This window comes from Pelophylax lessonae (assembly GCF_965119305.1).
Source record: "Pelophylax lessonae genome assembly, chromosome: 3".
Taxonomy (NCBI): domain Eukaryota; kingdom Metazoa; phylum Chordata; class Amphibia; order Anura; family Ranidae; genus Pelophylax; species Pelophylax lessonae.
Window position 1 is genome coordinate 75,669,566 of NC_138770.1, and position 12,382 is coordinate 75,681,947.

The window sequence follows — 12,382 nt, forward strand, 5'->3', positions numbered from 1 at the left end:
AGTTCCATGCATAGTTTTCTGGGGGGCTTGTTGTCATGTGGTGATATTATGTTGTTGCTTTTTTACATACACTATATTGTCAAAAGTATTTGGACGCCTGCCTTTACATGCACATGAACTTTAATGGCATCCCAGTCTTAGTCTGTAGGGTTCAATACTGAGTTGGCCCACTCTTTGCAGCTATAACAGATTCAACTCTTATGGGAAGGCTGTCCATAAGGTTTAGGAGTGTGTCTATGGGAAATTTTGACCATTCTTCCAGAGGCGCATTTGTGAGGTCAGACACTGATGCTGGACGAGAAGGCCTGGCTCACAGTCTCCACCTAACAAGCTTACTAATCCATCTCCACTCTATCCAAAACTAAAAAAAACTGTTTTACATTTAGTTATACTTAAATCTTTTAACTTTTAAAAAAAAATTATGGATATCCAATTGACTACATCAAGACATCTTATCTTCTGAACTGTGGAGCAAGTGTCCTGGATGGCCTTCTGGTAGCTACACTCAGGAAACTGAAACCAGACTGTGTATGCTTGGTGAGATTTAATTACAGTAAAACATATCCATTCAAACACCAGAAAACAGTATACACAGCAAACACAGAGGTACAAGCGAACCAAAAATCCAGTGACAATTACCTAACAACAAAAGTCTAGCTAATAGGCTAATAAACAAACTATATACAATATATAAATATATAGCAATATATACAAAATAGGGAATAGAGATTAACAAGGTAAACTTGAGATGCAGGGAGCAAATGGGAAGGAGGAATCAGGACTGGGAAAGGAACAAGGGGAGCAGATAAGCGGCAGCAGAGTACAGGATGCAGGGCAGGACCAAGATCAGGGTCAGGATCAGAATAAATGGCACACAGTATCTGGCAGCAGAGCAAAGCATTGTAGTGAGAGGCATTAGTAAGGAAGGACCTAAATACCTTCCCAGCAGCCAGCATCAGGTGGAAAATGATTACTGCTGGATCTGATGGTTGCTGGGAGACACCCGCTGGTCGACACTGAAACTCCAAACTTCTACTCTTGAAAAAGCACAGTGCCACCAGCAGGTGATCCAGTTCCTGACAATTTATATTCAATAGAACCAAAGGATATAAATTCACTTTGTATGCACTAAATGCCTTTTCAAACCCAGGTTTTACCTTGTAAAAGGGAGGAGTTACAGGAAAAAAGTACAAGAGTTGAAGCAGAACTAAAATGAGCAACATTTAATTCTACTACAATGGTCAGAAGCCCACAAGATCCCTCACTTTTGCTGGGATCTTCCCCACGGCTGTCAGAGGCCAGGTCTGAAACTGCAAACTCTGCCTGTCTGGCGACATCTTTTCTTGCTGAACCACTGAGACAGCTCTCTGACAATTCCATGAATGATCCTGCCTTGAACCTTGAACCATGTGCTTCTCCAAGGAACTCCCTCCAGCCAATATCTCTGTATCTTCACTACTACTCGTTATCAACCCTTGGTTTGTTCTTTGACTATGCGTCTGCTTGATCCAAATCTGCAACCACTAGAAACCAAACCTTGGCTTGTCCTCAACTACGCTTCTGTTTGATCTCAACCTGCAACCACTGGTAACTGACCTTTGGCTTGTACTGACTACACTTCTGCTTATCCCTACCTGCTGTATCTGCTACTGGACGCAGGCTTGCTCATCTCCTTGAGGGGCGATCCTGAGAATTGTTAATTTTGAAATTTAGTTCCAACTTAATTCATGCTAGGTTACTGCCCAGATCAGGAAGAAATACACAAAGAGCACCAAGATTAAATTGAAAGTACACATCTTACTTTTATGTACTGAAGACAGTATTTGTTTGGCCCAGAGTTCAGCTGTAAAAATCTTAGGGGTCTATTTATAAAAAAAATTGCTGTAAAAATGTATCATAAGCATCTGCACAGCCATCACAAATAATCCCCGCATTTTGAAGACTATGTTTAACAGCTCCATCTAGGGGCTATGATGCTGTATTTCTTTCTGACTGAGATATTTGGGGAAAATATTGTATTATGACCACTAGATGGAGCAGACAACCAAAGAAAATAAACCCATTAGGTAAAATACAATTATTTGTGACAGTTGTTCAAATGCTTGAGATATTCGCAGATTGATTTTTACATAAACAGCCACCTTTTTGTGGCAATAAAGAAAGTCAGTATATGCAGCTAAAAAGCAAACGAAGACTGTATCCAAAAATAACTTCACTTTATTTAAAGCGTAATTCTATTATTTCTTGCTGTAAAATCCCAGAATTGTGGCAGAAAATATGTTGGTACAAGAGAATTTATTTCTTAGAGACTTTAGATGTTAATTTTCAATGCTAGAGTTGAACTCTGTGATGTAGAGAATCTTTAGTGGTGAAGATGTATGACCCCATTCTACAGTTGTGTCTTCGGAGCCATAGACCATGCATCCCAGGGGTCACTGTGGGAAAAAAAAGGAAAACTTAATTCAGTTCCTTGATATGGACATAATTAAAAGGTATGCACTAAATGCAATCTAATATTAAAGTATAAATATATAATACAGTCTGCTATTAGCTTTAATATAGCTTTTTTTTTTCTTTTTTTAGCCAACCCCGCACCCCCCCCCCCCCCCCCCCGTTAATTTTTCTACTTCCAGGAAGAGGCCAAGACTGTGTGAGGTTGATACCATAAAAATCCAAGTACTTACACTGCTTGCATTACTAAAAAAAAAAAAAAACAATTTAATGATATCTTTATAATAACAGGGTTACATCAATGTGTGTCATTTGTATCTGCCCAGTTTTAACCAATTGAGGACACAATGTGTTACGCACACCCCAAAAAATGTCATCTTGGTACACAGGACATGCGTACCATGTTCAGTTCTTCTGTCCCTCTGCTTCATACCCCACCGCCCCCCCAATTGCTAGCAATGCTCGGCTCTGAAAATTAAGCTGGAAGTTGCTGTGTACATACAGCAGCTCTAGCAGCTGCTGCTGTCAAAAAAAGAACTTCTGACTCAGAGTTTATTAACAATGTTCAGAAGAAATACAAAAGGACATTGTCACTATTTTTTACTCTGTTCCAATGATCTATACATCAAAGGAGTGAACTTCAATCTGCAGATGCTGTTTTAACATTTGTCTATTTAATTCCATATTAGCCCTTAGTTTACCCTATTCAGCCCGAATTAACTCCCTCTGCCCCTTCTCCCAGCAACTAATATTTTTCTGCTGTTTTTTTTTTTTTTTCATTTCTATTTTGTTAATCATCAAAGAGGTGCTCCAGTAGTTTTTCTGAAAATTGAAAGTCAGCAGTTACTAAAACTGTATTCATTTGCAAATAACTTTGCAAAGCTTTACACCAGAATCTGAGTTTTAATGTAATTTTAAACAGGATGAATTATGAAATTAAAATGTATACTTTTATTCTACAGGAACACTATTTTCTTTTATGCATTGCAAACACTGGTTTAAAAAGTGTCCTTTTTTTAGTTTTGTTACATTTCTTTATCTAAGAATTGTTAAAAAAAAAAAAGTTAATTTTAAAAGACAATATCATAAAAAGAAAGCCTGTTTGTCTTACAATAAATAAATAAATAAATAAAACAATATTTCCTGACAGACTCCATGGCAGCCTACGTGTGGGTTAGTCCCGCCTCCTCCTACCTCATAGGACCCCACTCCCATAAATTTCACTCTGCCCTAGAGACCATGTTCCTTTTTTGTCCTCCTCCTGTTGGATGGATATCAAGTCTTACCTCATGAAGATTTTCGGTCTATTTCCTGGTGATTTACACGATCGATTCCAGGCTGAATTCCTGAAGAGTCCAGTACGCCCTAGCTACTAGCGGGGTAGGACACGGGTGTGCAATCCCATGCATTGGAGAAGCATAAAGCCTGGCCACTGGCGGGCAAGCTGAATATGGCCAATCGTCCTAGCTACTAGCAGGAGGCCCATTAATACACCCCGAATCGATGCACTGGAGGTTTTCATGTCCCAGGTCAGACCGTGGTTCGGAGCGTGCTTGGTAACGTATGGCAGCCATTTTTTGTATCTGTATTTTGTCTTGCTGTGTTTTGGAACGCAGGTGCGTTTCATCTTGCGGCCCCCGGCTCTTCCTGTGTCCCAGCGCAGCTTCCGGGTCACCGCTGGGTGTCTGGGGGCGGTGCTAGCGCAGTGGAGTGGCTGTTGGTGCTCACACATGCGCACGGATGCTGTCTGTCACGGGGGGGGGCGGTGACGTCATCATCTGGCGGCAGATTTAAACTGCTGTCACAGTGGGTCACATCGGGATTGTACTGCGGGCATATGCGGCAGGTTCCCTGTGTTTGATCTGTCTCTGCTAGTGGTAAACTTAATCCTGCTGGATGTCTGTGTGCAGTCTGTGGTGTATGCAGCACTTCCTTATTCCTGTGTTTGTTACAGTCTTCCTGTTAAGAGCAGTATGGATACTTCACCGCCCCCCAGTGGCCAACCCTTACTCTACAGGTAAGAATGGTATTATTTTTACCTATCCCTGTACGGTTCGGATTTAGGGCAGTAGGGGTAGTTTTTCCCTTTTCTCTTAGCCCTTCTAGGTCTGATAAACAAACTAAAGCATGCGAAGATAAGGACCTTACTAGGTCACAACGTCATCACACATCTCCTGGCACTAGTCGCCACAAGTCTTCTACCAAACATCACAAGGAAGGCTCCACGCTTGCATCAGCACAAAGACACCCTGATAGAAGATCTTGCTGGGGTTGTGGAGCACGTGTTTCTGATGGCAAATCACTATGTGATGCATGTTTTGCCCATGCCTCTAGAGAAAGGGGGAATGATAACCAGCAGGTGGAATCCCTGGTTAGACGGGTGGTCCAAGAATCCCTACAAAACCTGGAGGTTGACCGCACCTGTAGCCCCTCGGCTGGTATGGCAGACATCCCCGTTAGGGATAGTCTCAGTACTCCCGGCCCTTCTCAGCAGAGCATTTCCGGCTTCAACTCCTCGGATAGTGAGGACAAATCGGATACTCCTGGCACAGGCTTTGATTTTGCCTTGGTCCCTACCCTGGTTAAGGCAGTTAAGGGAGCCCTAAAGTGGGAGGAGCCAGTAGAGTCTCCATCTAAACAAAGCAAGTACTTCAAACACCTAAAGAAAGAGCGCCATAATTTTCCCTTTTTAGGTGAGCTTGGCGAAATCATCTCGGATGAGTGGGCATGTGCAGAGAGGAAAAATTCTCTGGTATCCAAAGTTTCCAGGATGTACCCATTCAAGAGTGAGGATGTGAAGCACCTGGAGTCAGCGCCCCTAGTGGACGCCGCCCTCATGAGATTAGCGAAGCACGTCACTCTTCCACTCTAAGACACAGTGTCTTTTAAAGATGGGCTGGAAAGAAAAATCGACACTGACCTTAAGAAGATTTGTGTCTGCTGGAATGGCTTGTAAACCAGCCCTAGCCATTGCGGCTTTATCCAAGGCCATGGAGGCCTTGACACTAGAGGTGGATTCGGATCTAAGGTCTGTATCAGAAGAGGTAGCCAGAGCTTCTTCAGTGAATGAGCTCAGACTGGCGGCTTCTTTTCTGGGGGAGGCTTCCCTAGATATTATTCGTCTGGTGGCCCGGGTCATGCTCTCTTCAGTGACAGCTAAACGGGCTCTATGGCTGCTCCCCTGGCTGGCTGATCCTTCCTCCAAGCAGGCTTGGTGCCGTATTCCTTTTCGAAGGGTCTTCCTTCTTCGGGAACAAGCTGGAGAGCGCTATTTCGCGGGCCACGGGCGGTAAGTCGGGGTTCCTCCCGCAGGATCGTCGCCTGCTGGGTCAGAGAAGGACACAGTCCTGACAATCTTCGGATAGAGCGAAGGATGCTCGAAGTTACAAACCTGGTCGTGAATTCCGGAAAACATGGAGGAAAAATCAATCTTCAAACCAAAAGGCTTCCAAAGGAGCCTCTTCTAGTAGCTGGGAAGCGGCTAAGTCCTTTTGATGTTGGGCCTGTCCAGACGGTTCAGGTCGGTGCTCGCCTTCTCCGGTTTCGACACATCTGGGCAGCCTCGATAAGAGATTTTTGGGTCATCAGGACAATCTCCACAGGCCACACTTGGTCGTTCTGCAGTCCACCTATCCTCAAGTTCGTTCCCACAGCTCTTCCACGGTCGGAAGAAAAAAGGCAAATCCTTTCAGCATACGTAGATGCGCTGCTGCTTCAAGGCGCAGTAGTTCCAGTACCAGCCAAAGAGAGGTTTCAAGGCCTCTATTCTCCACTCTTCTTAGTAGTGAAGAAGAATGGCTCCTGGAGACCGGTCATAGACCTCACACATCTAAACTCCTTTATAAAAAAGGAAAAATTCAAAATGGAGACACTATTGATAATCCGCCAGGCGGTTCAACCAGGAGATTGGCTTGTGTCAATAGACTTGGAAGGATGCATATTTCCATGTGCCTATAGCAACAGAGTTCCAGAAATACCTGCGGTTTGCTGTGGATCAACACCATCTTCAGTTTACATGTCTCCCATTCGGGCTCACAACATCTCCTCAAGTATTTTCAAAATTCTTATTGGCTGTGGTAGCCCTGATCAGAATCATGGGAGTTCGTCTTCACCATTATTTAGTCGACTTACTACTTCTGTTGCAAGATCAAGAGCAACTCCTGTTTCACAGAGATCTAGTCACTGCGACTCTTCTCGAGTTCGGCTGGTTGCTAAACCTGGAAAAGAGCCATCTGGAGCCCACACAGGCACTTATCTTTCTCGGGGCTCAATTCAATACAGTCAAGGGCACCATCTCCTTGCCTCTAGAGAAAATCCGATTATCAGAGACAGAGTACAGCTGGCTATGTCATCATCCCATCTCCGGGCCTCACAGTGCCTCAAAATAATAGGTAATATGGTGGCCACGACACCTATGGTGAAATGGGCTCAATGGAGGATGCGTCCTTTTCAAACAGGTTTTCTTTGCCAATGGTGCCCAGGCGACATGGATCATCTGATTTGGATTTCCCCAGTAATGCGGGACAGTCTCCTGTGGTGGTTGCAGAAGAGGAATCTACTCAATTGCCATTCTATCCTTCCCATCTCCTGGGTCACGATAACCAAGGACGCAAGCAACACAGGTTGGGGCACTCATTGCCTATCAGAGATAGCCCAGGGCAAATGGAATCCTCGGTTACACAGGGAAGTCTCGAACATCCTGGAGCTTCGGGCAGCATTTCAAGCTCTCCAAGCATTTCATCACCTTACAGTAGGAACATCTGTCCTCCTGAGGCTGGACAATACCACGGCAGTGTTGTATATAAAGCGTCAAGGGGGAACTCGCAGTCACTCTCTATTGAAAGAAGTCGAGCCAATAATGGTCTGGGCTCAGAAACACTTATCCAACGTCACTGCGGTTTATCTACCAGGATCAAAGAACATCCAGGCGGATTTTCTATCACGAGTCTCCATGGACAACAACGAGTGGAGTCTTCATGCCGATGTGTTTCAGTGGCTAAAATCCCTAGGGTTCCTTCCGGAAGTGGATCTGTTCGCTTCCCCGTGCAACTTCAAGTTGGAGAAGTATTACACGAGATTCAAATGCCCACAAGCTTTCGGGGTGGATGCCCTAACAGAGCAGTGGAGGTTTCACAATGCTTACGCCTTCCCACCAGTTCCAGTCCTCCTTCGATTCCTGACGAGACTCAGGTCGGAAGAAGTGGAGGCTCTTGTGATAGCCCCATATTGGCCGAACAGGCCCTGGTTTCCGATGCTGCTACAGCTGAGCTTTCGCGAGCCAGTTCCACTACCTTGCAGGCAGGATCTCCTGTCTCAGAGAACGGTGTTACACCCTTGCCCGGCCCATCTGCACCTGATGGCCTGGTTTTTGAAAGGGAAAGGCTGGAGGCATTAGGGTGTCCAAGCGGAGCTATCTCCACACTGTTGAATGCGAGAAGAGCTGGAACAAATAGAGTCTACGTAAGGATATGGAAGAAGTTCATGTCTCATATCTCCGGAAATATGGATGTGCAAGGCACTCCAAAGGATCAACATATTTTGAGTTTTCTACAATCTGGCCTGGATCTGCCTTTATCAGTCAGCTCTCTTCGAGTTCAAGTGTCAGCTATCTCGGCTTTCACAGGAACATCCTGGGCAAAGCATCCCCTAGTGAGGCAATTTTTCAGAGGAGCTTCTAGGCTCAGACCACAAAGGAAGCCCAGATTCCCTAAGTGGGATCTTCCGCTTGTTCTGGATTTCTTTGCAGACCTCAGAAGAGATAACCTGGTTCAACTCTCCATCAAAGAATTGTCTCTTATAGTAGCGTTCCTGGTGGCAGTCACCTCAGCAAAAAGGGTCTCAGCAAAGAACCCTTTTTGATGTTTTTCCCGGATCGGGTGGTTCTGATTCCCATGTTGGATTCTCATCCTAAAGTATCCTCTATTTTTCATGAAAATCAGGAAATTGTCTTGCCAACGTTCAAATCCTCTGACTCTGCGACTCATCCACTGGATGTAGAGTAAATTCTGAAGCTATATCTGGAAGCCACATCTCATTTCCGCCATATGGATTATCTGTTTGTCCTGTTCTATGGGAAGAATAAAGGCTTGCGTGCTTCATCTAGAACAATCGCATCTTGGATTGTCCAGTCCATTCAGTGGGCCTATAGAGCTAAAGGGTTGGCTCCCCCGGAGGCTGTGACAGCGCATTCTACAAGAGGAATGTCGACTTCTTGGGCAGCGTTCCATCATGTGGCTCCTGAAGTTGTATGCAAGGCGGCCTCATGGTCTTCAATTCATACTTTCATTGCTCATTATTGTGTCGAGCCAGCTTCTTTATCATCTGTTGATTTTGGTTTGCGGATACTATCAGTTGATGGTGCAAATTTAATTTCTTTTGAACAGCAGATTGCCCACCCTGGTGTGTTTGGCTAGTTATTTCCCACACGTAGGCTGCCATGGAGTCTGTCAGAAAAACGGAAAATTTATATCAAATACTTACCGTAATTTTCCTTTCCTGATGGACTCCATGGCAGCCGGAGTCCCCACCCATCTGCCGGAGGAGGCTATTTTATGGAACATGGTCTCTAGGGCAGAGTGAAATTTATGGGAGTGGGGTCCTATGAGGTAGGAGGAGGCGGGACTAACCCACACGTAGGCTGCCATGGAGTCCATCAGGAAAGGAAAATTACGGTAAGTATTTGATATAAATTTTCCGTTATGTATCACTTTGTTATTTTAAAGGATAATTTCACCTTTACAAAAAAATTATGAATGCACCTTTTTTTGCATGTAAAAAAAATAAGCATTTTAAACATTGCACCCATGATGGGTTTAATGCCATGATCCTGCAGACTGTTTGTGTAGATGTCTACCCATACCTAGGATACGGGCAGCAAGGAAGCTCAATGAACTACCTAGAGCGCTCAGCAGCTCCCTGAAAGTTCATTGAGAACTACAAGCCGACAGTCGCCAAGGCTGTTGGGACTTTTTTTTTTTACATTCTCAGAACATTGTGAATGAATGACGTGGCTGGGCGGGTGGACCGTACCGGTCTGAGATATTTTAGATTGTGACAGCGGGTGAGGGTAGAAGATTTCATGCTCACTGTCAAAACGGGGGGATCGGGGTGGTGCAGGGACTGGTGCATCTGTAACATGATACACTTTGATAATGGGTGTAACATGTAGCATGTTACAAAAGGTGAATTTACCCTTTAAGTAATGACAATGTTATTGCCAAATAAGATGGTCTATGGAAGAAATGTAAAAATTGCTCTGGTCCATAGGGGGTGCACAAATGTGAGAAGGGAAATGGTAAATGAATTGTAAGTGTTTGTAAACCAATCAAGCTGGAAACTCTACACATATGAGCCAATACTTACAATTTGATGTAATCATAAATGTTGGTTATATTCAGACTAACCTTTAGGCATGCAGTCATATTTTTTCTGTCTGAAAGTTTCTGGTATTCTCTAACTATGTTTATTGTTATTATTTGGTAATAATAAAAATTAATTTTACTATTAGAACAACTGTAAAATAGGATAGACCGGCCATTCTCAACCAGGGTTCCTCCATAAGTTGCTAGGGGTTCCTTTAGCTGTTGCTGAAAAACGTCCTCTTTATTCGTTCCTGCATAGTTCTGGAGCCAAGGCTTTTGGTCAGAGCTAGCTGCTTGACACCAATGATATTTTGGTTGTCAGTAAGGGTGGCATTCTGACCTCCAGTGGCGTAGCGTGGGGGGTGCAGAGGGGGCCACTGGCACCGGGCGCAACATTTAGGGGGGCGCATCTTACGCCCGCCATCTGCGGGATAATAGTGTCCCCCTGTGACAATGCCCCGTCCGGGGCAGGCTGTTTCCTGCATTTGGCTCTGTCCCTTTGTGCAGGACGAGCGGTGGACACTGAAGGTGTCACGTGCGGCCAGGGGGCGGGGCTGGTCGTAGGTGAAGATGGCAGCACCGCTTTTGGAGCCTCTCCTGTCTGTCCACAATGGCTGCCTCCACGCTGGCTGCTGCTGGCACGCTGTGTCTCTCCTCCCCTCCAGATCGCCTCCTCAACTCCCCAGTGTCTGGACACAGAAAGAGTGATGTGCTGCCTGCCCCAGGGGCCCAGGGAAGTGGACATGGGAGGGGGATAGGTCAGTGTAGGGGGTTGTCATTGTAGGTGTCAGTGTATGGGGGGGTCAGTGTAGGGGGGCAGTGTATGGGGGGGGTCAGTGTAGGTGTTAGTGTATGGGGGGTCAGTGTATGGGGGGGGGGGTCAGTGTAGGTGTCAGTGTATGGGGGGTCAGTGTATGGGGGGGGGTCAGTGTAGGTGTCAGTGTATGGGAGGGGTCAGTGTAGGGGGGGCAGTGTATGGGGGGGGTCAGTGTAGGTGTCAGTGTATGGGGGGTCAGTGTATGGGGGGGGGTCAGTGTAGGTGTCAGTGTATGGGAGGGGTCAGTGTAGTTGTCAGTGTATGCGGGGTCAGTGTATGGGGGGGGGGGTCAGTGTAGGTGTCAGTGTATGGGGGGGTCAGTGTAGGTGTCAGTGTATGGGGGGGGTCAGTGTATGGGGGATTAGTGTAGGTGTCAGTGTATGGGGGGGGTCAGTGTAGGGGGGCAGTGTATGGGGGGGGGTCAGTGTAGGTGTCAGTGTATGGGAGGGGTCAGTGTAGGGGGGGCAGTGTATGGGGGGTCAGTGTAGGTGTCAGTGTATGGGGGGTCAGTGTATGGGGGGGGGTCAGTGTAGGTGTCAGTGTATGGGAGGGGTCAGTGTATGGGGGGGGGTCAGTGTAGGTGTCAGTGTATGGGAGGGGTCAGTGTAGTTGTCAGTGTATGGGGGGGGGGGTCAGTGTAGGTGTCAGTGTAGGAGGTGTCAGTGTATGGGGGGGGTTAGTGTAGGGGGTGTCAGTGTATGGGGGGTCAGTGTAGGTGTCAGTGTATGGGGGGGTCAGTGTATGGGGGGTCAGTGTAGGGGTCAGTGTATGGGGGGGTCAGTGTATGGGGGGTCAGTATAGGTGTCAGTGTATGGGGGGTCAATGTAGGTGTCAGTGTATGGGGGGTCAGTGTAGGTGTCAGTGTAGGGGGGGTCAGTGTGTGGGGTCAGTGTAGGTGTCCGTGTATGGGTGGGGGTCAGTGTAGGGGGTGTCAGTGTATGGGGGGTCAGTGTAGGTGTCAGTGTATGGGTGGGGGTCAGTGTAGGGGGTGTCAGTGTATGGGGGGTCAGTGTAGGTGTCAGTGTATGGGTGGGGGTCAGTGTGTGGGGTCAGTGTAGGTGTCAGTGAAGTTGTCAGTGTAAGGGGGGTTCAGTGTAGGAGTCAGTGTAGGGGTGTCAGTGTATGGGGGGGTCAGTGTAGTTGTCAGTGTATGCGGGGTCAGTGTATGGGGGGGGTCAGTGTAGGTGTCAGTGTAGGAGGTGTCAGTGTATGGGGGGGGGGTCAGTGTAGGTGTCAGTGTATGGGGGGTCAGTGTAGGTGTCAGTGTATGGGGGGTCAATGTAGGTGTCAGTGTATGGGGGTCAGTGTAGGTGTCAGTGTATGGGGGGTCAGTGTGTGGGGTCAGTGTAGGTGTCAGTGTATGGGTGGGGGTCAGTGTAGGTGTCAGTGTAGGGGGTGTCAGTGTATGGGGGGTCAGTGTAGGTGTCAGTGTATGGGGGGGGTCAGTGTATGGGGGGGTCAGTGTAGGTGTCAGTGTATGGGTGGGGGTCAGTGTAGGTGTCAGTGAAGTTGTCAGTGTAAGGGGGGTTCAGTGTAGGAGTCAGTGTAGGGGTGTCAGTGTATGGGGGGGGGGTCAGTGTATGGGGGGGTCAGTGTAGGTGTCAGTGTATGGGTGGGGGTCAGTGTAGGTCTCAGTGTAGGGGAGTCAGTGTGTGGTGTCAGTGTAGGGGGGGTCAGTGTGTGGGGTCAGTGTAGGGGGGTCAGTGTATGGGGTCATTGTAGGGGGGGTCAATGTAGGTGTCAGTGAAGTTGT

General features: G+C 46.8%; 1 protein-coding gene across 1 annotated transcript in view; it reads right to left on the reverse strand.

Annotated features, from left to right (window-relative positions):
- Window positions 1-2,355: 2,355 nt before the first annotated feature.
- The window catches only part of LOC309551049 (adhesion G-protein coupled receptor F3-like), a 58,098-nt gene continuing 48,071 nt past the window's right edge, over window positions 2,356-12,382 (reverse strand). Inside the window, exon 7 of the mRNA XM_082251490.1 lies at window positions 2,356-2,435. The gene's annotated coding sequence lies outside the window, so the exon portion shown is untranslated. The remainder of the gene's footprint in view (window positions 2,436-12,382) is intronic.